Source organism: Aythya marila, assembly GCF_965140915.1.
Source record: "Aythya marila genome assembly, chromosome: 32".
NCBI classification, from domain to species: Eukaryota; Metazoa; Chordata; class Aves; order Anseriformes; family Anatidae; genus Aythya; species Aythya marila.
Genome location: NC_139073.1, coordinates 328839 through 353344, shown reverse-complemented (window position 1 = coordinate 353344; position 24506 = coordinate 328839). Strand labels below are relative to the sequence as shown.

The following is a 24506-nucleotide window of genomic DNA, read 5'->3' as shown; positions in this document are numbered from 1 at the left end:
TTAGAGAAAGGTGTTGATTGTTCTCACTTTTCCAAGACAGAAATAACTGGAGTAGATTTCCCTCCTGCATGGAACAAAAGTTGCACCTTTTTTTTTTGTCTGGCTAGCTTTCAGTCTCTTTAAGAATTTCTCTACAGGTCACAGTTTTAAGTAGACGGTTTAAACGTGCAGAGCGATAAGTAAGTGGAATGCAGTGGTTGTGACAACAACTTCTGATCTGAAATGTAAAGAAAAATCAATCCACTTCAGGGTGCCTTTTTTGTTTGTCTGTTTCCATTTTACAAGAGCAACGGTGAAATAAGGAGAATCCCATCTTCACTGTTTCAAAATACTTTGTTTCTGCGTTTCAGTCACCAGAACATTGAGGAGTAGAGCTGGTGCAAAAACTGTGAGACGAGTCCACGGAGAAAACAGGGACTTGGAGCTGCGCCGCAGCTGTAGAGTCGGACGCAGTCGGTACTCTACTACTAACTCGTCCATTCTATTTGACAAACTTATAACAAAGTAAGTCATCTTTTCTTGCAGACCTCTTAAAATGATCTTTCTTAGCAAGCCTTTGCACTGTGGCATGATGTTGGCCTCGACTTGCTCTGTATTTTGACAGCAAAGAGGTATGGCTGCTCCTGGCATTGAGAGTTCAATTTGTTGAGTTTTCCCCATTTGGCAGTTTTCTTAGCATCAGAAGTGCCTTCATTTTTAATGAACTTTTGGTTCCATACTCACAAAAGTAAATGTAATGCTTGATTAAGAAACTGAGGATGGTTTGATACAGTCAAAGCAAAGTAGTCCTAGCGATTCTGCATTTCTGTCCATGGTTTATTTCTGTTTCTGAAGCCAAAATTGTTTTCTGCTTCAGAATTTGCTTTCCTTGCATTTCATCATTTTCTACAACACGAAACTTAGATTCCCATGTAGAGAAGAACAAACAGCCTTTCCTCGGTTAACAAAAAATGACTTAATGCTACTGTGCAGAGCAACTTAAGAAGGATTAAAAGTTGACATAATTTTTTTATAACATCTTAGTAGGATGTCAGAATTCTTATTTTCCTCCTGCATTTAAATATATATATATTTTAAATGTGCTCAGTAAGAGGGGAAAATAAACCTGAAAACAGCGTATGTTTGCAAATCCTCAAAAGCTTGTTCTTAAATCTCTATCAAAAATAAAGATTTGACCTAATTTTTTGGTAATGTCTAAAATCTTGGCTAAGTGTCAATGACTTTTGCTTTGTGCGTACTACATTAAAATCTCTTACTGATTATGTGTGCTGTTTTATTTTGTTCATACATGCCTAACTTTGCTCTTACATGTCAACTTTGTATCTTAGTACTGCGGAAGTTGTGCTACAAAAAATGGATGAAATGGAGCAGATGCGTAGATGCCAAAGATGTTGGGAAGATGTTGAGGTACAAATGACAGAGCAAATACTCCGTCAGTTTGCCATTTTTGTAGAGTATTTCACGTAGGGAAGTAACTTAGTTGTAATTTTTAATTGAACTGAAATAACTTCCTTCCAAAGAATAGTGTGGTCTAAACTACCATTTGGTCTTGCTCTCTGGTTATATCTTCATGTCTTACTGATACGGTTGTGCTCCAGATATCTTTTAAGAGTGGAGGAAGCATCTTCTGCAGAAGATGTGGGATAACGGGGAGATGCTGAAATGCATGTCTTCCACTCCAGTTTCTGAATTGCCTTCTGCATTTTGAATAGACACTGTTTACAAACAGCTGTTTTGGACTTGGGTTTTTACTCCAAATGTTACTAAAAGCTCTGCCTGGGGGACTGAATATGCAGAAAGACTGGTGCTTTCCATCAGCTTGGCAGTTTAAGCTGTTTAGCTTTTTATCCGTAACTCCTAGATCATATTTCTCGTCATGCTCAGGAACGCACTTACTTGGAAAGCTTAACAAAAGGCAGTGCATGGCTTCCTGTGTTGGTCACTCGCTCGAATTTTGATTCCTGTTAACGTTTTTTTTCCCGAGAGCTCACAAAGAGTCTCCAGTATCATGTAGCTTTAATCATCTGTTACAGGCAAATGGAGCTGTTTTCTTTAATTGACCTAACTTGCATTTTAGAATTCTTCCTTGGTTGCAAACTGCTCCCAGAGTTTTCAGGAACTTGAAGCCTTTCAAATTTCCAGCTGAATGAACTGATGGCTACTTTATGTATATTTGTTCGTGTGCTGGCCTTGCCTGAGAGCTTAAATAAACCCCTGTCTCTAGAGGAACCCCTGTTAAAGCTGTATGCAGCAATCATACTCCTCTGTCTTAGTTTTGCTCTATTAAATTAAACTATTTTATTAAATTACTGTTCTTTTGAATGATAGGCACATCATTTTAAAACTTCCCGATAACCTACTTTCATAGCTTTTTGTTTAGCTCTGAATTGCCTTCTTTTTCTCTCAAATCACAGAATGGTTGAGGTTAGAAGGGGCCTCTGGAGGTCACCTGGTCCAACCCTCCCCTGCTCAAGCAGGGACACCTAGAGCTGGTTGCCCAGGGCTGTGAAATGAATCCAGAATTGTCCACAGTACTTTTTATTAGCATCTCTCACACGCCTGTATGATTTCTTTTGGTATGTCTGCTAGAAAGGTAGTTCTTTTTCCTTGCTTCTGTCACACTGTAGGTTATTAACCTATGATTAACTAATGCACTCAGTTTTGTATCTGGGCAAGTATTTAACCACTGCATGTACTGAGCCCTGGTTTAGAGCAGAAATTCTTGTTACTGATTGTGGGTGCACGCAATCATATTCCCATTCTCTCCTCTTGTGCAATAATTTATTTTTTGTGTGTATACGGGGTGCCTCGATAATGTTACTGTGTAAGCATCAACAGACAGACGTGTCTGTCAGTGGATGTACGTGTATGCACGTCTGTTTTTCTGCACGTTTGTGACCGATCTTTCTTGCTGCTTGGAATTAGGAGAACCTTGATATCTTGACCTGTGTGAAGTCGGACTTTGAAAGAACTGGACCTGGCAGTCCAGATGAGATTGGTGAGTTCTGGTTTTAAGTTTTCTTTACTCTGTTCTAACCAAAAGCCTTGTCTTAAACAATTGAAACAAGCTAATCTACTGGGTATTTGTCTTCTGTAACAATTCTGTGTTGCTATTGACTTCACAAGCCTTAGTATGAGCTCTAGGGCTGTACTGTAGTGAGCTCAGAACAGGTGAAAAAAAAAAAAAAAACAACAAAAAACAAACAGCCCTTTTCCAAACTGCTTACAAGATAAAAGGCAACAGATGGTTGTAGACAGGTGGGAATGGAAAGAAATGGACAGCGTTACTCAGCATGTGAAACGGCGATACCGCTACAGCAGGAGCGTGACAGTTTTCATGGTTTTGAGCAGCACAGCAAGAATTTTCAGGAAGCAAGATAGATAGGCTGCCAGATGTGTATGAAAAGCTCCTCCCAAGCGTGAAGCTCAGCAGGAGGGAAGATAGCGTTGTGCATTTCTGTGTTTAGGAGGCAGTCACCGTAAGCTGCTGTCAGGGCCTGTAATTAGGAGCTGTCATCTGGGTACTCAGTGACTTGTGGAATGAGGTTAAGCCACGAAAGCCCATATTAACTTGGAAGTGATGGGAAAACTTACAGTTTTTGAGAAGAACGTTAGTTGTGATTAAGGCAGTAAATTAGATCATCCTTGTAGGAGCTTTCTAAACAGATCAGAACAGGGCAAGACTGTACTTAAGGACCGAAAAGGGTGTTGCAGTAGACAAGCTGACGAGTTAGATTATGTGATAGAGCTCAGCTGCACACCTGCAAAGGAACTCAGAGAGACAGTGACAGGAGGCTGAGCCCCAGAAAATACTTTGCTCCTCCCTTCAGAGGCCCAGAGGAGCAGAGAGATGCACAGTGGCAGGTGGGAACCCGAGGGAAGTTCTTCAGAGGAAGAATGGCTGGGCCATGGACTAGTAAGGGAGAAGCAGAGTTGACTCCTTTGGAGGTTTAGTTAGGAAAACATTAGCTCAAAGTCTTAATAAGAGGAGCTTGAATACAAGGAGGGGGCCAGTCTAGAGGGAGAAGCTTGGTTAAAGTGTGTGGGTTTCAGGGAGCTGTGCAGTAGAGACTTGCAGAGAGGAATTTTAAATAGCATGTTGAATGGGAAATCAATTGATGATCAAAATGCAAACTACAATTTTAAATCAGGAAAGAGCTAGAATATACTTTTATAATGAAAAATATGCCAGAAAAGAGTGAGGAAAGTGTCAGTGTTGTTATAAAGGAAGTTATTGGAAAAAGGAAAGGGTTAGAGGAGCACTAAAGCAGAGAAATTCATGCTTTTGTGATAGAAGTGTTGGAACACCAAGGACTGGAGATGGTAGTGATCACAAACTCATTTACTGATTGCTCAGTTTTCTGTGTGCTGTCTGTATACCCCATGGCACCTACCTTGCATTCAGAAAGCAATGCAACCGTTAGGGTTAAAAAATAAAAACCAAAGAGGGCAGTGCTTTCCAAGAAAAAAAGATAAGTCCTTTTGGCAAACAGGTAGGTGAACGGAGTATGTATGTTCCTTCCTCGGTGTCCTGCTGTTAACGTGAGAGGATATTCTCCAGAACCCAGTAGATAATTGCACTCTGGTTCTTGTGTTTTTTACCATCTTTCATGAAACAACTTCAGGTTACTTGACAGAAGCTAATGGCCTAAGCTTATGTGCATTTGGCATTGTTTTCTCATTGGTGAGCTTCAAGCCTGTGTCTGGCCCATTATTGCTCCCAGAATTTGTGGCAGAGCTAGACTTGGACTTAGATTACTACGCTTAGTCTTAGCACTACAGATTATTAAAACCCTTTCCATTAAATACTTTCTCAGACTAAGAAGTGACTTTCTGAAATAGCTGTTTTCAGAAGATCTGCATCTTAGCTAAGCAATATGACAGAATTTTGCCTGTTGTTAAACACTGAGGCTGACGACAAGTCCATCAGCAGTTTCAGAGAGGACAGAACAATGTCTAGATGCATGCTCATCTGCTAGGATTTGTGATTTCTGAAACGTGACTTGCATAAATTCATCTTAAGGTTTTGCAGGATCCACCGTGTCATTAAAATAACGATAATAATAAAACTTACAGGCATCTGTGTAATGCATTTTGGATTTCATATAATTTGCAAAAGTACTTAACGATTCGGTGTCATTTTGTGGTACACTACAAACATCAAAAGGAAGTGAGAACAAAGAAAATGATGGTGAAGATGTTCCAAGGCGTTACAACCTTCGACAGAGTAAACCTGTTGACTGCTACCAAGCTCCTATGGAAAGTAGGTTGAACGCACAGTTTCTCTTAAAACCTTATTTCTTGCACATAAGTGAGATAAAATTTTTGAATGTAAATACATGTGTTTGCACACACAGTTCTGTTTCAGTTCTGTACCTTCATTCTGCACATGAACTTCACTGTTTTTATCAGACACGTGTGTCCTGTGCACATTGTATTTCTTTGCTGTTTGGCATGCTTAGTGCTATGTATCCTTGATATAACAGTAATTAATCACACTTAACAGTCTTGCTCTTGTGATTTTCAGTTCACCTTTAAACAGGGCGTAGTTTTCCACTTGTGCCATGCACTGATGAAAAGCAAAAACAGTTAAAAATTCTTCTGGAATTAGGGATGAGTGAAACACGTGGCATTTTCTTTATCTTTTGATATCCTCCTCTCTTAAATGTATCTGTATCATTATTCTAAATTCTTTCCTTTCAGTAAGACAAAGAGATCGAGAGAGGACTAACTCGGGCCAGCCCCATTCTGTCAGACAGAAAGAGTCACTTGAAAATGCTGGGTCACAAAAATATAGAAGACGTGCCAGGTTGGTGTATGGCTAGTGATAGCTCTTACTTATCCGTAGAGCTGTCAGTCTCCTTACTGCATAATGCTTCAAAGGGTTTTCAGTTTAGTGGTAATTACAGAGTAAGTTTATGATCGGTACTTTGGTAGTCTTAAGGTAGAGAGGAAAGAAATATTTGGTGGGGAGGAGGTGGATACTTTTAAGTTGGTTTCTTTTTTAACTCCAATATTTGTGGGTCGCTGATAAGATGATTATGGAGGTAGTGTCTGAGTTTCTGTAACTGAAATTCTTTGGTTCTGGAACTGAAGCCAGAATCCCCCCTTAAAAATCTTAGTCAGACTATTTAATCTTGAAGGATACAAATGATTTTCTTAAAACCGAAAATAATTTTATTCGATTTAGAGGGAGAGGCTTTATGGAAGTTTTGTTAGATTTAAAAAAAAAAAAAAAAGAAAAAGTTATCACTCAAATACTGACTCTAGTTTCTGTTTGGAATCAACTAATGTTTCTATATGAAGTTAACCTTAAACAATAAAAGATCTAAATGAAATGATAAATTGCCTTAGTAATGATAAAGGCTTTTTGGATTCTGTAAGCAGTTAGTGCGTAGAGAATGCTGTTGATTGCCAGATATTTTGTTGAGCATTCTTGAAAGCAGACAGTTGTCACGAGGAAAATCATGTCATGGCCTTTGAAATCAGATTCCTAAGGAGTACAATGGACTGGAAAATAGATCTCAGAGTAAATTTTGAGATAGAATTCCCTTAATTTTTGGTGTTACTTAGTATCTGCTCTATTTTCTTTTTAACTTTCTGGTCTATATGCTTGCTTGCAGACAGAGACGTGCAGATGACATCAGTGATTCTACACCCTCTTGCTCATCTCCCTTGCTTAGCACGTGTGATACGGAGGATGGTGGTGAGAGCAGTGAGGATGGCGAGAGCAACCAAGAAGGTTGCTGTCGTTAGAGAATAGGGGAGGGATGAACCTCCTTCCAATGAATATTTAGCCATGTTTAAGTTTATCTGAATGTAACTGTGTAAGTTTATGTCAATTAATTAGGTCTTCTATATATTAATTAATGTCTTCTACATTTGCTTGGCATTATTACGAAAAACAAATCTTCGAGCTGCATCTTAAAGAAAAAGAAGCCCTATAACTTCTCCTTAATTCAAATCAGGACTTTTCGAGTGAAACGTCAGAAACGGGACCTAAAGAGAGTTCAGAGGGATCAAAAGAAAGTTGGAAGAAGTCAGGGAGATGCAATGCAAATAGTGTGGTAAGTCGTAAACTAATCATCATGTCAGTGAGTGTTTCCAGTGATTATGAAAGATCTCAGTGTGCCATCTACAACTACCTTTGTTGATGGTTTTCTCTAAAGCAACTTCAAAAATTGCCCAGAATGTTTCCATTGTGCTGAGATAATTTCTGATGAAACCTTGATCTAGATTGCTGCTTTCTTTAACATACAAACTCTGTTGTGTTGAATTTCTCTTTAGATTGGATTTGAGAACGTGGGTGGTCTTTCCGAACACATCGCAGCTTTGAAAGAGATGGTGATTTTTCCCTTCCTGTATCCAGAAGTTTTTCAGCGGTTCAATATTCAGCCCCCAAGGTAACTCATTACAGTGATAAATCTTAAGTCAGCTGTTTTCAGGAGAAAGTTCAATTAAGGTATCAATATGCTTCCATGCTTCAACATTTTTGGCAGCGGTGAACATTTGTTTTAGTAGTAGCAAAAAGTGGTTTCTTAAAAACGGATAGAATCAAGAATATTTGTAGGTTAAAAATATAAGCAATGTCTTAAAATTTTAAGTTTTACCATCTGGTGTTTTTAAAAAGTTGGGTTAGTTGGGTTGGAGTGGTTTTGTTCTCAGTTTTATGTACAAGTCAGCTTGATTAGTTTGTAAGCAAGAAGGGATTATCTAGTGGAAGTCAATTGTAATATGTTGCCTGGAAGCCCAGTTGTTTTTCCTGCCTACTTTTGCTTTCTTTTTTTTTTTTTTCCTCTGAGTGCTAAGGCATCGCTTTTCCTTCTGGCTTTAGGCTTCCTCACTTGCCATCAGCAATAGATGGTCTGAGAGACCAAACCCAGTAACTTAATGCTTTTGAAAGGAGCATTAAATGCTTTACTAACAGATTCTGCATATTGTGAAAGCAAGAATATGCAGTTTATTGCTGAAGAATGAACTGGTGATTCACCATTCAGCCCATTCTCAGATTCTGTGCTGAAGTTTGCCCGTTTGGCTCCGGTTTGCTGTAATCACCCTGTTTGTCAGCAGTTTTGGAAGTGTCCTTCTGGGACAGTATGCTCTCTTTTGAAGGTTTTATACGTTTGAGTTACCCCCTTATTCATTTCTTTGGGTGAAAAAAATGAATTTTCTTGTGAAACGTTGTAAAAACGCAGAACTTCTATCTGTTCTGCCTCTACCCACACTTCAGCTATTACTGCTGTCTTGTACATGATGTGTTTTGGTTAGGAAGGATGAGTTTGTTCTAGAGACGATGGTTGTAGGAGGTACTCATCATGATGTTTTTTTTCCTATCTGGATCATTTTTATTGCAGAGGCTGTCTATTTTATGGCCCCCCAGGAACAGGGAAAACACTAGTTGCTCGTGCACTTGCCAGTGAATATAGTCGAAGTGACAGGAAAATATCATTTTTTATGAGAAATGCTTCAGACTGCATGAGAAAATACATGGGGGAATCAGAACGCCAACTTCGTGTGTTATTTGAACAGGTAAGGTTGAAATGCACAGTGTATTCTGTCAGAGTTGAAACCATTATTTTCTGTGGTCAACGTTTTTAAGTAGAACTTGCTCTTTTTTTTGTATTTTGTTAGTTTTTTTTTTCCCACTGAAATGGAAATGCCAGTGTTTCTGCTGTGAATGTCAGCTGTAAGAACTACTGGAACAATTTGCTTCCTGTCACCCAGATACAGTGGGTTGACACAGACTGTCTTCTGTTAGTCATGCCAGATACTCCAGTAGCTCTATCAGTAGAGGTCCCAGAGGCTAAAATGAAAGATCTAGTTTAGATGACATTCCAACCATGATGTTTTTGTGCATTTTTCCTTTAAATAATGCTGTTTTACTCTGTGTTTTTGTGCTAGGCCTATCAGATGCGACCTTCAATTATTTTCTTTGACGAGATAGATGGTCTCTCTCCTGTGCACTCCAGTAAACAAGACCACATTCACAGAATCACAGAATCACAGAATTTCTAGGTTGGAAGAGACCTCAAGATCATCGAGTCCAACCTCTGACCTAATGCTAACAGTCCCCACTAAACCATATCCCTAAGCTCTACATCTAAACGTCTTTTAAAGACTTCCAGGGATGGTGACTCCACCACCTCCCTGGGCAGCCTGTTTCAGTGTCTAACAACCCTTTCAGTAAAGAAGTTCTTCCTAACATCTAACCTAAAACTCCCCTGGCGCAACTTAAGCCCATTCCCCCTCGTCCTGTCACCAGTCACGTGGGAGAACAGGCCAACCCCCACCTCACTACAGCCTCCTTTAAGGTATCTGTAGAGAGCAATAAGGTCGCCCCTGAGCCTCCTGTTCTCCAGGCTGAACAAGCCCAGCTCCTTCAGCCGCTCCTCGTAGGACTTGTTCTCCAGGCACCTCACCAGCTTCGTCGCCCTTCTCTGCACCCGCTCAAGTCCCTTGATGTCCTTCTTGTAGCGAGGAGCCCAAAACTGAACACAGTACTCGAGGTGCGGTGTCACCAGAGCCGAGTCCAGGGGGGCCAATAACCTCCCTAGCCCTGCTGGTCACACTGTTTCTGATACAAGCCAGGATGCTGTTGGCCTTCTTGGCCACCTGAGCACACCGCTGGCTCATATTCAGCCGACTATCCACCATCACTCCCAGGTCCTTCTCTGCCAGGCAGCTCTCCAACCACTCATCTCCCAGCCTGTAGCTCTGCTTGGGGTTATTGCGCCCCAGGTGCAGGACCCGGCACTTGGCCTTGTTAAACTTCATGCAGTTGACCTCAGCCCATCGGTGCAGCCTATCCAGATCCTCCTGCAGAGCTTTCCTACCCTCGAGCAGATCGACACACGCACCTAACTTGGTGTCATCTGCAAACTTACTGAGGGTGCACTCAATGCCCTCATCCAGATCATCGATGAAGATATTAAAGAGGACCGGCCCCAGTACTGAGCCCTGGGGGACGCCACTAGTGACTGGCCTCCAACTGGACTTGGCTCCATTCACCACGACTCTTTGGGCCCGGCTATCCAGCCAGTTTCTAACCCAACGAAGCGTGCGCCAGGGCCGTGGCCATGCGGCGGCTGCCGGCGAGATGGCGGTGGCAGGGGGCGGTGGCGGATCCTCGGCATCCTGCGCACCCTCCGCCCGCGGCCTCGAGCGGCCCGACCCGCTGGCGCGCCTCACCTGCCCCGTGTGCCTCGAGGTGTTCGACAGCCCCATGCGCGTCCCCTGCGGACACGTGTTTTGCACACCATGCCTGCAGGAGTGCCTCAAGCTCAAAAAGCCAGTCTGTGGTGTCTGCCGCAGCACCCTGGCGCCTGGCAGCAGGGCTCTGGACTTGGAAAAGCAGTTCGAAGCGACAGAAAGCACTTGTAATGGCTGCAACAAAAAGATGTTTCTCTCAAAGATGCGCAGCCACGCAGCTTCTTGTTCAAAGTACCAGAACTATATCATGGAAGGTGTGAAAGCTGTGACTAAAGAACCACTCCACAACACCAGGAACTTCCCCAATCGCTTCACCTTTCCTTGTCCATATTGCAGCAAGAAAAGCTTTGATCAAGAAGGACTAGTTGAGCACTGAAAAACATTGCACAGCATGGATGCAAAACAAGTGGTTTGCCCAATTTGTGCCTCGATGCCGTGGGGAGATCCAAATTACAGGAGTGCTAACTTCATGGAACACCTTCAGAGACGACACTGGTTTTCATACGATACTTTTGTGGTACGTGTTTCTTCATCCTTGGAATACGTGAGCCTGATGACTCTTAAAACCCAGCTTTTTTTATGTAGCCACTACTGTAAAATGTAGTCCTTGCAGATGGTATAATGCGAGAAGTTGAATTACTGTTAAGTCAGAGGAGGAGACAGCTGGTTTTGTGTTGTGTTAACCAATATGGCCCTGGCAGTAAAAGAATTTCTGTACCCTTTGTTCATAGGATTATGATGCTGATGAAGATGATATGATGGCACAGGTTTTGATGCGTTCTTTGCGGGATAAATAAAATAAAAAAGAAGACTAATTGTCAAACCAAGCTTCCATGAGAGGGAAATGGCCAGCATTCTTGCACTTCTCCCTGTCCATGCCAAGATGAACTCAGGCATTCAGAAATATGGAAGACTTTAATCTTAGTTTTGAATCCCCATTTGATCTTTTGGTATCATTCTTGTTTTTTATTAATATGACTATGTTGTTCAACCACGTAAGGCTAATTTTCTTTTTTGTTTCACACAAAGCTTATTTATAGGTCAGTGTGGAGGAGACAGTTCTGTTTTCCTTCACATCTGCCTGTTTTCTGATTGCTTTCTGCCAGTTGTGCTAGTTTGACTAAAGCCAGAAATACTCCAAATTGACTGGCATGAACTAGCTGGTAAACCTCTTCTTCCCCTGATCTTGTTTACATTTCTTAAATGATAGTATGAGAGGTGTCTTTGTGGCTCTTTTCCTTTAGTGAGACCCCTAGGTGCTAACTCACCAGATTAGTTCCTGTTTCAACTGGCCTATGATGCCTGTGATTTCATGATGTTTACCAGTGTGTGAATTCTCACAGGCAGCCTCTCAATTATATGGAAAACATGTCTTCAGTATGTCTTCAAACTGCAACATTCCTTAGCAAAAATGTTTGAAGCTGAGTAAGAAACTAGTTCAAAACACTTTAGTTCTATACCTGATGACGATTTTGTTCCATACTTTGACCATAATTTCTAGCCTGCCTGGAAAACAGAACTTTGGTGTTAGCTAAAATGCATAACTTTCAACTGTTATAGCAAATATTAATCATTTGTTGGCCTTATTAAACTGGTGTTTAAAAAATCGGTTTTCTAGGAATCTTAAGCCTTATGCTTGTAGGGGAATTCAGAAGCTTTTTCAATATCCGTATCTTATGTCAACTAAAAATTTCATATATATATTCCTAGTTGTTCCATCCCTCAAGGCAAGCTGGTAGCAAAACTTATAACCCGTAGCACTTGCACAGCACTGCCTTCTGCATTGCAGATTCTAACAAGTATTTTGAATTCCTGTTTTTACTTAAACGTCGCTAAGGTAGCTGAAGCTGTACTTAGATTGTTTTCCATATACATACAGGATGGAGGTATAGCTTTCAAAGAAAATGTAAAATATAAACAAGTTTGAATTCATAGACAATGGATACTTGATACTCAGTTATACACTTTCATTGTAGAGTTTCATTTTTAGTTTAACACTAATTGCACGGTCAATATGCTGAGATCAAGCAGTCTCAGAGACCCGAACAGAGCTTGGAAATTGGAGTAGTAGTGCTGAGATGTCTGGTCTCATTGAACTTGGCATGCCTGATTGGAGCAGCGGACCTGCATCACCACAGAACTGAGTACTAATCAATTTATTTGACCAATAAACTTCACACTCTGCAGACTGCAGCATAGCCTTACCCCTAAGAAATGAAACGCACCCCAGCTAAAACATCTTGATTAAACTTTGTGTCCAGCAAGTTTGTGGCTTCTAATATATTTAACTTGGTTTTGGTGTGCTTTCCCTAATGTGGTAAGGCTGGTATAGATTCTCACTGAGGTATCTGCTTGGTGACTGCAATCTTAGTCTTAGGGAAAAAATACATCAGTGTGGGAAAAGTACTGTGTTATGGGGTTGGTGATTCCTAATGCTTGGTCTGTGAAGAGATTACAATGTGCTAGTGGTTGGGTAGGGATTTCTAGGTTCTGGCTATGACAAAGTTTTGTGATAAAGATTGGCCTGAGTCTAGATTTCTGCAACTGTTCTAAGTGCACTTCCATGCAATTCTGACATTCATAGGTATTACAGTTTTGCACCTACATAAAATCTGCTTGATCTTTGGGGAATGGAAAGAAAAAAAAAAAAAGGATGATGACCTGTTTAATTTACTGTGAACACGTTAATTTATCCTGAAAATTTGTAACTCAATGCCAAAACAGGTGATTCTAAACTATAGTTGAAACCAATTTACTAAGCCTGATATCAGCAAGTGGTCTGTGTTAACTTACCTATTTTTTATGTCTTAAAATGAGTCTTGTCCTTAAAAAGCTTGTCCATTATGACTACTCATGGAAGAAAGTCATGTGGAATGGAACAAAATTTACTGAACCGGTAAGTAAAACCTATATTTTTCTATTAGTTCCATTGTTTCAACTCTTCTGACGCTTATGGACAGCATAGATAACAGAGGGGAGATTGTGGTAATCGGAGCTACCAACAGACTGGATTCTATAGATCCTGCTTTACGAAGACCAGGACGCTTTGACAGAGAGTTCCTCTTCAAATTGCTAAATACAGAGGTGAGAACTTAAATTCAACATTAGTGCTACCATGGCAAAGTCCAACTTTATAGGGAAAAAAAAAATGACAACTTGAACAAAAGAGTGATATGTGGAGACACTGCCTTGTTCCATGGAGGGCAAATCTGGTACTGGATATATATGGTCAGAATGATACCACCAAGTAGTTAGTTCTATAACCAAACCTTTCATTTCCAAAGTTGTACCTGTTTACTTAATTATTTAGTCCACTTGGGCGCTTTCATCATGAAGTTGTGTTTTTGGTCTCAATCCTTCACTTATGAATGAATAGGGGACGTGTTTGCATTTGATTGTGCCCCGGATCAGTGATAGTAGTTTGAGTCATAATTTTGTCTTTTTTTTTCTTACTAGGAAATTAAGAAAGAAATCTCAGCCTTCTGGTCCGACACGTAGTCTTCAACATACTTTTTACTCTCCAGAGGCTTTTGTTGCACACTGTTCTGTTATTTGTAAGCAATTTAGTAAATAGTATCTCATATAGGTATATAAAATTTCATATATACGTATTTTAAGATATTTTAAATAAATTCGTTTATTTGACCTTTCTTAAATATATTTAAGTACTTTTATTTGATATTTTTGTTCTATATATGTAGCTCTCTATTTATTATCCTATATATATATAGGATAATAGAGAAGTGAGAAACAAAGGAAAGAAACCAAAAGCACCTTCCCCCCCCATCCACCCTCTTCCACCTCCTGCCCCCGAGCGGGGGGGGGTCCCATTGGACCGCGCGGCCCGCCCCTCGCCGGGGCCCCCGCGATCCGATTCGTGGAGGAGCCTCCTGCGGTCCCGCCCCTTCGGCCCTTCTGTGGTCACGCCTCTCCGCTGTCAATCACAGCCGGACCCGATTCTGAGTGGGCAGCGGCGCGGGGCGCATTGTGGGGGCCGGAGCAGAGCGGTCGCCATGGAGACGGGGCCTGGTCCCGCTCTGCGAGCCTGACCCCCGGCCCCTGACCTCTTCTTGACCTTTACCAGTGACCCCGGCCCCAAATGAGACCCCCCAAGGCGTCCCCATTGACTCCCCAGTCAGTAGGATTGTAAAGTACGAATGTTTATTCAGCGCAGGGCAGAGCGGGGGATAGTCCCACCAAAGACGTGCGCACCCGACGTGGCAACTTGCCTTGCTTATCTGCAGCAAAGAGTTACGTAGGCCTGAAGTTTCACAACGCGCCCGTACCTATTCATAGCCTGTCCCCGCTTCGTCTTAAAATGAGTCCCAAGCAGTCATTGCTGGAAACTCCTCCCATCTGCGCTTGCGCAGTGTGTCTTGGTGGTGGTCGTCGGGGGTCGTGGGGATGAAGGCTGGTGACTCTTCCTCGTCACTGCTCCTTGACCTCTTGTCTCTGCGCAGACTCAGTTGCTCCTTGGCTCTTGTCCATCCGCAGTGTAATACACAATAAATGTTTGTTCATTGTCTTTTGTATTATAAAAACAAGGAGTTCTGTTTGAGGAACGGGAGTTGTGAAAACTCCCTGCTGAAGTAAGGAGCTGTATAATGCTTTGCTAGACACTATGAAAATTCTTTTGCTTAATGTAACAAAATAGAGAACCCCCTCCCCTTCTCTCCTTCTGCATCTCAGTAGCCTCTTTTGTTAAAAAACCACTGCTGCAAAGCTCATGTAACCATCTCCTGATAAGTTGTTAAACTAGTGTATCAACATCCTGCCTTCCTGTCTCACGCTGGCCCAACATGACCAAAAAAAACAAAAAACAAGGTGAACCACAACGCCGAGGAAGACTATGGCCTTCATCTTCACGACCACCAGAGGGACAGAGACGACCCCCTAGCAACAGTGCGCGCAGTCGCAGAATATACCAGATGTGCTGCGTAATCCCGGAATTACCAAAATATAAAAAGGGACCCTGGCGGGGGTGAGGTGCGCGCCGTTGGCGGAGCCGAGACTCCCCGGCCGCCCAGCGCTGTTTTCCTTGCTGTTGCTTACTCAATAAATTCCTTTCTATTATTAATGCAATGCTCTCTGAAAATTAATTAAGGGGGCAACTTCTACAACCCTCCTTCTTCTCCTGCCTTCTTAGAAGCTGACAAGTTAGCTGTCTACAAGAAAGAAGCGGAGAGCTTGCACAGCATTCTGTCCTTCGTCAGCAGCACGCAACAGGTAGGTGTGGCCTTGCCATGGTGGCTGTGCCTGTGTCTCCTGAGGGTCGCGCAGCTCTGCTGCCAGGATGCTGGCGGGCTGCTGGCGAGGCAGAGCTGCCGCCCTCCAGGAGCCCCGCACAGCCCTGAGCCCCTCGAGACTTTGGTCCTGCTGCCGGCCATGGGTCTCCCCTCTCACACTCCCCGTTGGTCTCTCTGACACCCGGCTGCCAGGATAAAAGCCAGAAGATGAAGTTCCTAAGGAGCGTCATCAGCATCTGCAGAACCGCCAGAAACTGCGGCCTGTGGAGCGGCCTCGATGCCTTCTGCAGCAAATACCAGCTGGCAGAGCATATTAAGGTGAGGGGACACCCCCTGGTGGCTCTGGGAGGGGTGCAAGGGCAGGCTGTGGGGACGGGACTCTCGAGGGCTTTGGCGGGGGCAAGCGCTGCGTGGACACTCAGCTGCCCCCGACGGCCTTGGGGCCATTGAGAAGCCCCGCCAGCGGAGAGCTCAGCAGCAGGAAGGTGGCAGGGCGGCCCTCTGGGTGCCACAGCTGGCTGGGGGCACTGGGGCTCCACCGGCCCTTCTGACCTGGACCAGCTCTGCTGGCGCTGCCGAGCTGTGCCGCCCGATGCCCGGTGCCATCCCGGTTGTGCTGTGCAGGTGCTGCTGGAAGACGAGCCCTTGGACGTTCTGCACACAGCGGTGCAGCAGCAAGCCATGCTTGCACTTGGCCACTTGAGGTACGTGCCCAGCCCCTGCTCTGGCCCTGGGCCCGGCTTCCAGGCTTCCCCTGTCTAGGCAGCAGCCTGGCAGTGCCGGCCGCGGGGCCGCTGCTCGCCAAGCCTCGGGGCTTCTGGAAGGTGGAAGGCAGCCCCCATGGCAGGGACCGAGGCCCCGCAGTGCTGCGTCCTCCTCCCTGAGGCCCTGAGGCCCTGCTCCCAGCACCGTGACAACAAGGCCCCTTGCTTTCTTTGCAGCTATGTCAAGTCAGTGCTGGAGGGCAAGAAGAGCATCCTGCTCGTGTGCTTCAATAGCATCTTCTTGCTTCCTTCACACGAGCATTTGGAGGGCCCGAGCCGTGTCAGCTACTTGGAGGTATGCTCTGGGAGAGCTCTTGGAACACCCATCCCTCTGGGTTGGTCCCTGGCTGCTCTGTGCTGAGATCTGTGCAGATCCTGGCAGAGGGAGAGGGACTGGAGATCCACTGCCACCCCTTTGTTGTCCTTGCAGACCCTGGACGCCATGGACCGCATGCTGAAGCTCTTCATCAGAAATTCTCCCGTCTCCGGCTTCAGTGAGCTGCAGGACATCTTGCAGGTCTGCCACTTGCCAAGAGCAGTGTTCCCAGGGGCGCTTCCTCACCCGGAGGGAATTCAGCATCCACTCCGGAACGGACAGGCCCTACTTCAGTGCCACGCACAGGCAGCACAGGGCAGGAAGGGTGCCCGCCTCCCTTGGGGGAACCGGGGGCTGCCCACTCAGGTCTTCTGGCAGCCCCGTATCCCACGGGGCCACTGCTCGCCAAGCCTCGGGGCTTCTGGAAGGTGGAAGGCAGTCCCCATGGCAGGGACCGAGGCCCCGCAGTGCTGCATCCTCCTCCCTGAGCCCCGCACAGCCCTGAGCCCCTCGAGGCTTTGGTCCTGCTGCTGGCCATGGGTCTCCCCTCTCACACTCCTGGGGCAGTTGGTGGGATGGCTCCTCCTTTGCCACACTTGCGAGAATAGGCAGCTACGATGGGAGGCTTTGGATGCTCTTCATTACCTCTTCCGATTCATCCAGAAAAACAGTAAGAGAAGCTGTGTTGGGCTGCCCTCCCCTCCAGCCGAGAGGCTCCCCCCTAAAAAAACGGGACTGGCTGGATACCCCTGGTGGGGTGGGGGGTAAAAGGAAAGGGTAAAAAGGGGGGGAGGAGGAAAGGAGGAAATAGGGTACAAGTGGTAGGGTAAAAAGAGGGGGTATGAGGGGAAGGGCAGACGGATGGGGGCAAAAAGGGGGAGGGCAAGAGGGGGAGAGGGGCAAGAGGGGGCTGGTTTAAGGGGGGGGGAAGGGGATACCGGGCGCCAGGGGCAGGGGGCGGGGCCGCGCGGCCGCCATTTTGTGGCGTCTTCAGAAATGGCCCGGCTCCATTTCCGCCAACCGGACAGGAACCGGGGGGTCGACCGGGAAAAGGAGAGGATGAGGGGTAGCACCAGACACCCCCCCCCCGCCGTCATGTCCCTCCCCCTCCCCACCCCCCCCAGGCCTCTCCCTCCCCCCTCGGCCGCCCCCACCTCCCGGCGCCTCACAGCTGCGCCCGCCAATCGGCGGGCTCCCTCCGCTGAACGACGCGCCGCTCGGCCAATAGGCTGCGGCGCCCCCTCACGGGAGGCGGGCCCAACATCTCCCTGCCCCGAAGCGGCCGCTGAAGCCGCCGCCAAACGCCCGAGCCCGGCCGGGGAGGCGGCGGGACGGCCAGGGAGGCGCCGCGGGCCGGGGCCGGCCCCGCACTTACCGCCGTAGCCCTGCTCCATGGCGGCCGCCCTCCGCCCGCGGCACCGCTCCGCCGCCCGGGCGCTCAGTGCGCAGCCGCGCGGCGCCCGCCGCCCATTGGGCCCCGCCGGCCCCTTCGGCCCGCCCACGAAGCGCTGCTATTGGCCGCCATCCGCGTCGGCCGCTATTGGCTGAGCTCGCCCCGAGGCGCGGCCCGGACGCCGATCCCATTGGACCGCGCGGCCCGCCCCTCGCCGGGGCCCCCGCGATCCGATTCGTGGAGGAGCCTCCTGCGGTCCCGCCCCTTCGGCCCTTCTGTGGTCACGCCTCTCCGCTGTCAATCACAGCCGGACCCGATTCTGAGTGGGCAGCGGCGCGGGGCGCATTGTGGGGGCCGGAGCAGAGCGGTCGCCATGGAGACGGGGCCTGGTCCCGCTCTGCGAGCCTGACCCCCGGCCCCTGACCTCTTCTTGACCTTTACCAGTGACCCCGGCCCCAAATGAGACCCCCCAAGGCGTCCCCATTGACTCCCCAGTCAGTAGGATTGTAAAGTACGAATGTTTATTCAGCGCAGGGCAGAGCGGGGGATAGTCCCACCAAAGACGTGCGCACCCGACGTGGCAACTTGCCTTGCTTATCTGCAGCAAAGAGTTACGTAGGCCTGAAGTTTCACAACGCGCCCGTACCTATTCATAGCCTGTCCCCGCTTCGTCTTAAAATGAGTCCCAAGCAGTCATTGCTGGAAACTCCTCCCATCTGCGCTTGCGCAGTGTGTCTTGGTGGTGGTCGTCGGGGGTCGTGGGGATGAAGGTTGGTGACTCTTCCTCGTCACTGCTCCTTGACCTCTTGTCTCTGCGCAGACTCAGTTGCTCCTTGGCTCTTGTCCATCCGCAGTGTAATACACAATAAATGTTTGTTCATTGTCTTTTGTATTATAAAAACAAGGAGTTCTGTTTGAGGAACGGGAGTTGTGAAAACTCCCTGCTGAAGTAAGGAGCTGTATAATGCTTTGCTAGACACTATGAAAATTCTTTTGCTTAATGTAACAAAATAGAGAACCCCCTCCCCTTCTCTCCTTCTGCATCTCAGTAGCCTCTTTTGTTAAAAAACCACTGCTGCAAAGTTCATGTAACCATCTCCTGATAAGTTGTTAAACTAGTGTATCAACATCTTGCCTTCCTGTCTCACGCTGGGCCAACATGACCAAATAAAGAAAGAAGTTGAACCACAACGCTGAGGAAGACTACGGCCTTCATCTTCACGACCACCAGAGGGACAGAGACGACCCCCTAGCAACAGCGCGCGCAGTCGCAGAATACTCCAGGATGTGCTGCGTAATCCTGAAATCACCAAGATATAAAAAGGGACCGTGGGGGGGGATGAGGTGCGCGCTGTTGGTGGAGCCGACACTCCCCGGCCGCCCAGCGCTGTTTTGCTTGCTGTTGCTTACTCAATAAATTCCTTTCTATTATTAATGCAATGCTCTCTGAAAATTAATTAAGGGGGCAACTTATAACACGCAGGACCAGTTTCTGCCAGTTTCTTAAGACAGGCTCTCAGTCTTCGTGGGAGACTGACCTTGGGAAGGGGCCCACGGCTTCTCGCTTTAGGTAATTTGCACGGGACAGGGCAGGAGTGATTCAAAGATCGAAGCCGAAATTCCTTTAAGTGGTATATTCTTTATTGCAGCGCTGGATGCACGGGGGATCTCTCCACCTATCGTGCATACTCAAAGCAGAAAGCAGTCTTGAATTTATACAATCAATCTATCAATATTCTACAAGCACCTATACATATGCATTACCTATCCCCGCCTTCCCTTGCTTCTCATGCTAATTAGTCTTTTGGCACCTTGCGCCTGCGCAGAGCCTTCCAAGAATTGTGGGCAGGGGTCTTTGGGACGTGGGCAGGGGTCTTTGGGAGGAAGACCCCGAGTCTTCCTCACAGTGTACTTTTCACCTTTGGTCAGGAATCTGCTGAATTGGCATATTTCTTAATTGCAAGAGCTGGTTGTTGCTAATTCTCCCATTTGTTGTATCTTTATAATGAATTCCAATGTCCAGTTTCGAGATTTATAGTCCTTACATTCGTTTCTCTGTCCGCCTGCCGCTTCCTTATCATGAGTTCCAGTGTCTTGTTTCGAGATATACAGTCCATGTCTGGGGATTGTTCTTGCCTCCCCAATACCTCCCCAATACCTCCTTAATCAATCCCCCCTTTTATTTTCCCATGCAAATTCTTTTGCATCAGATACTTTCATTATTTACAGTAACACAACAAAGCAGGCATCTAAACAACATGCACACAAATATTCCTAACACTACTAATACGATTAGAGCAATGAATACTTGTTTCAACCATTGGAAATTGGGCAACCAGGAGGTTAACTTATTCCATATTTCACTAAAACTCCATGAAAGATCATCTTTACTGATCTCATGTAGGATCCTTGTCTGCTTCCATATTTCTTCCAGGTCGGTAGAGATCCTTCCACTCTGCTCTACATACATACAACAACTTGTGTTTATTACTGTGTGGAGGAATGGTTAAGTGAAGTAGGTCATGTGCATGTTGAGCAGCTAGGAGGTCGTGAGTTAAGAAAGTATCGAACGCAGCTCATATGAGTCTGAGAAAGTACGTAACGTCTGGGAGCTAATCAGGCACAAGGACACGATATCCGTTGGAGGTTTGGGAAAGTACTAACTGTGTTATTTCGGTTGATGGGAGTGAGAAACTAGCTGATAAAATAGAGAAATGCACTAACCAATCATGAGCTTAACTTTTGCAATATGTATGAGCTAATTATATTGAATTAGATAAAAGACGACTGAGCTATCCAATAAATCGAAGTTCACTGATCACTCATATTGAGCGTCTGTGTCTTCCTTCCGTCGACAACAAATGTCCTCGCAATAAATGGCGCCCGAACAGGGACCAATCTGAACGGGAACAGGGACTCCGCTGGAGTTGAACCTGCGAGCCACGGTTGGACGGAATACGGGAACTGGTCCTGCAACGCAGCTCAGGAGGTGAAAAGGATGAAAAATTGCTGAATCCCCGCACCCGAGGTCTGAAAGGTGAAAGGGATGAAAACTTGGAATCCCCGCACCCGCAGCTCGGAAAGGGAGTCCTCGCACCCGGGATGAGCCTATAGAGGGTCCCGCCGGAAAGCGCCGCCGAGGTCTTTGCAAAGGCTGCAACGGTACCGACGTATATAAAGGTATGGAGAGACAAGCGGCGTATGATTTGCTCAAATGCTTTTTAGAAAAGCGGAGCACGCAGCTTATAGACTGCAAAAAGGATTTACCAGGATTATTAGCATATGGAGTAGCGCAGGGTTGTTTTATCAATCCTGATACAGTTTTTGAACAAACAGTGTGGCGTAAATTTGGGGACAAATTGTTTGATGAAAATAAGGCTGCTGAAAAGTTATTGAAGCCTTGGAGAGCAGTCACTAACGCCTTAGTTATACATCAGGCTGAGCAGAGAGTCGCTGCTGCCGTTACAGAGCAACTGGGATTGCCGGGAAGTGCTGGAGCTGGGGATTGCCCACTGCCGCCTTCAGTGAGAATGATAACGCTGCCTCAGGGGGCTACGGGGCAATGGGAGCCTCCCCCCCCTCAGTCACCGCCACGAGCAGCGCTGCGCTTGGAGCTCACCGTGAGGCGAGTCGGCACAGAGAAGAGGGACGGACATCAGGACCCTGCAGCCTGTCTGATGGAAGCAGCGGCAGCTGTGCTGCTTCTCTCTGGCATTCTTTTTATAAGAGGTTTACCTTGCAATGCAAAAGAGATACTAACTGGAGTGTTAATAATTGTATGTGTTATTCTTAAATGTCCAGGTATTTTGTGTTGAAAGTATTTGTGTAAGGGTAAAGTTTTAAAACAAAGTGTTGCAAGTCACTTCAGGAGGAACACAATGAGAGACAATACTTGTTTGTTTGGTTATGATTCTAAATTATATTGGCCGCACGTATTGTTTGCTTATCATTCTAAATTATATTCTTGTGGTATGATTGAGGTTGTGGTATGATTGAGAGTGAGATGTGCCAGAGGCCTCTGAGTGTACAATTGTGCTCTGAGTGTACAATTGTGCTCTGGGTGTGCAAGTGTGCTCTGGGTGTGCAAGTGTGCTGTGTACTGTGTTAGTGAGAGCCCATTTATTGCCATAGTACAGGCTGAAATCATAGGAAATTAGTACTGGTCGAGCAAAATCATGTTTCACAAGTATGGAGTCATTGTGTGAAGTAGCCACTTGGAGAAATTTAAGGGAACGTACTGTTTAAAACTTTTTGATCATAATGAGTCAATTCACAAATCCATTACTTTCTTGAAAGAGCACATGAGAAAGAGTCAATATGGTATCAATCCTTTCAATCAATGGTTCACTGATTTGTTTGAAACAATGCATAGATGGTTACTGGGATTAGTCAAAGGGGGATTAAAGATTCTGTTCGCTGTGGTGTCAATCATCATTGCATGTAGTACTGTGATAAATGTGGTTAAAGGGTTACTTGCAAAAATGCTATAAAATGTTATAGAGATTTTGAAATGGTGCCGGAAACAGGTACCCAGTGGATCACTGCAAAGTGGACTGAAGCAGCTTTAGAATCTGCACACGCCGAAGACGACCAGGAAGAGGTTCCTGATAATTATTCTGACAATGACGTGGGTTGTGACACCTCAAGGACTGTCAAGAACAGCCTTTGATCACTATCGAGTGATTAGGTTTAAGTGTGTTACTATTAAGTTGTGTTACTTACTATTAATTGTGTTACCATTAAGTGCTTACAGTAATTGTAGTGTTATTAGGGTTAAGTTGTATAGTTGTGTTATGTTATGTACCCTTTCAGAACATGCTTGTTTGTGGTCCCAATAGGGGATCCAAAGGAACCGAGTGAAATGTTAGCACCATATTCTGCCAGTATTACTCTGCTTAATGGATCTTTTTCTGACTGTAGGAACTGCACATGCTTTGACTAGCATTAATAAGCTTGCTTGTTGGGCTGTTAAACAATCAAATGTAACAACTGAGATTATTACCGAAATGGCACAAGATATGGATAGTCTTAGGCATGCTGTGTTACAAAATAGGGCTGCAATTGATTTTTGCTTTTAGCGCAAGGACATGGATGTGAAGATGTAGAAGGAATGTGTTGCTTTAATCTCTCTGGTCATGGTCAATCAATTCACAATCAATTGAAATGGCTAAGGGATCATACACAAAAAAATTACGATACAGAATAATTGGTTTGATGATTGGCTTAAATCTGTCTTTGGAAATGCAGGGGGATGGGTTTTTTACTTAATCAAAGAGGGACTTCGCCTTTTGCTTATAATTATGTTGATTATAATTGCTGCACGGGTAGTCTTTAACTGCTTATCTAGGAAGCTTGAACAACTCACTGAAAAGGCATTTGTAGCCCAAATTAAAAACGGGGGAATTGTGGAGGAATGGTTAAGTGAAGTAGGTCATGTGCATGTTGAGCAGCTAGGAGGTCGTGAGTTAAGAAAGTATCGAACGCAGCTCATATGAGTCTGAGAAAGTACGTAACGTCTGGGAGCTAATCAGGCACAAGGACACGATATCCGTTGGAGGTTTGGGAAAGTACTAACTGTGTTATTTCGGTTGATGGGAGTGAGAAACTAGCTGATAAAATAGAGAAATGCACTAACCAATCATGAGCTTAACTTTTGCAATATGTATGAGCTAATTATATTGAATTAGATAAAAGACGACTGAGCTATCCAATAAATCGAAGTTCACTGATCACTCATATTGAGCGTCTGTGTCTTCTTTCCGTCGACAACAAATGTCCTCGCAACATTACTGTACAGACTCCCCCTTGAGTGGCCAGTAACAAGTCTAGGGTCATCCGATTTTGTAATACTACCTGTGATAAACTAGATATCTCTTCTTGTTGAGCCTTTATAACATACAGAATTTTGTTTTCTAACTTCTCTATAATTGCAGAAATATTAACTATTGCCTTTTCCAATTCACTCACTCCTAACCATGTGATAAACCATCACACAAAACTATGAAAAGGGGTGTGTCTCTCTACCAATGTATTGTTAATTTTTCATCTGATTCTCCGGATATGATTTCTCAAGTAACCTCGAGGCACTACATCATGTACTGTCATATTGGGGACTACCGCTCCAAGAGTGCAAGTTCCCTTCCAATTCTCAGGCAAGACCTTACAGGCTGTATCATTGCATAGCCAATACCACCCTTTTCCTTCTGGAACCGTCCAGCTGGTTGAATTTGCCCAGCCGCTAGTCGTACTAATATCAATTGTTCAATTACAAGATGTCTGATTTCCCACATAAGTAGTATCCGTATTTATACAATGCTGTTTTCCTATACCCTTAGGCGGGTTACACCTTTGTACACATACATAATAGGATTCTAACGGTATGAAGCTACTCACTTCTAGTTCCAAAACTGCTTAATATTTTCGACCCCAAGATGTGTTTTCCCACAAATTAGTCCAAGATAAGTTTGCAGGCAAGGGAATCCCGATTAACGATACACCCTTATTCCCATGCTGTGGCAGATGGGTGCATACCCAACAGTTTGTCTTATTAGTTACTTGAGAAATTGTTTGTATTAAGG

The 24506-nt window shown here is 45.2% G+C and overlaps 2 long non-coding RNA genes and 1 pseudogene across 3 annotated transcripts; 2 read left to right on the top strand and 1 right to left on the bottom strand.

The window, feature by feature from the left end:
• The first annotated feature begins 312 nt into the window (after nt 1-312).
• Nucleotides 313-3137, top strand: LOC309889079. Its single transcript, XR_014319183.1, has 3 exons — nt 313-504; nt 1329-1407; nt 2926-3137. It is a non-coding gene; the product is annotated as an uncharacterized lncRNA (long non-coding RNA).
• A 6893-nt stretch (nt 3138-10030) lies between these two features.
• On the top strand, nt 10031-12780 carry LOC309889022 (E3 ubiquitin-protein ligase RNF114-like; annotated as a pseudogene). The gene is made up of 2 exons: nt 10031-10726; nt 10941-12780. The product of its transcript is annotated as an E3 ubiquitin-protein ligase RNF114-like (transcript).
• Nucleotides 12781-14353: 1573 nt separating this feature from the next.
• On the bottom strand, nt 14354-19005 carry LOC309889078. The gene is made up of 2 exons (XR_014319182.1): nt 17911-19005; nt 14354-17256 (listed from the first exon to the last, which is right to left on the bottom strand). It is a non-coding gene; the product is annotated as an uncharacterized lncRNA (long non-coding RNA).
• Between the last annotated feature and the right edge of the window lie 5501 nt (nt 19006-24506).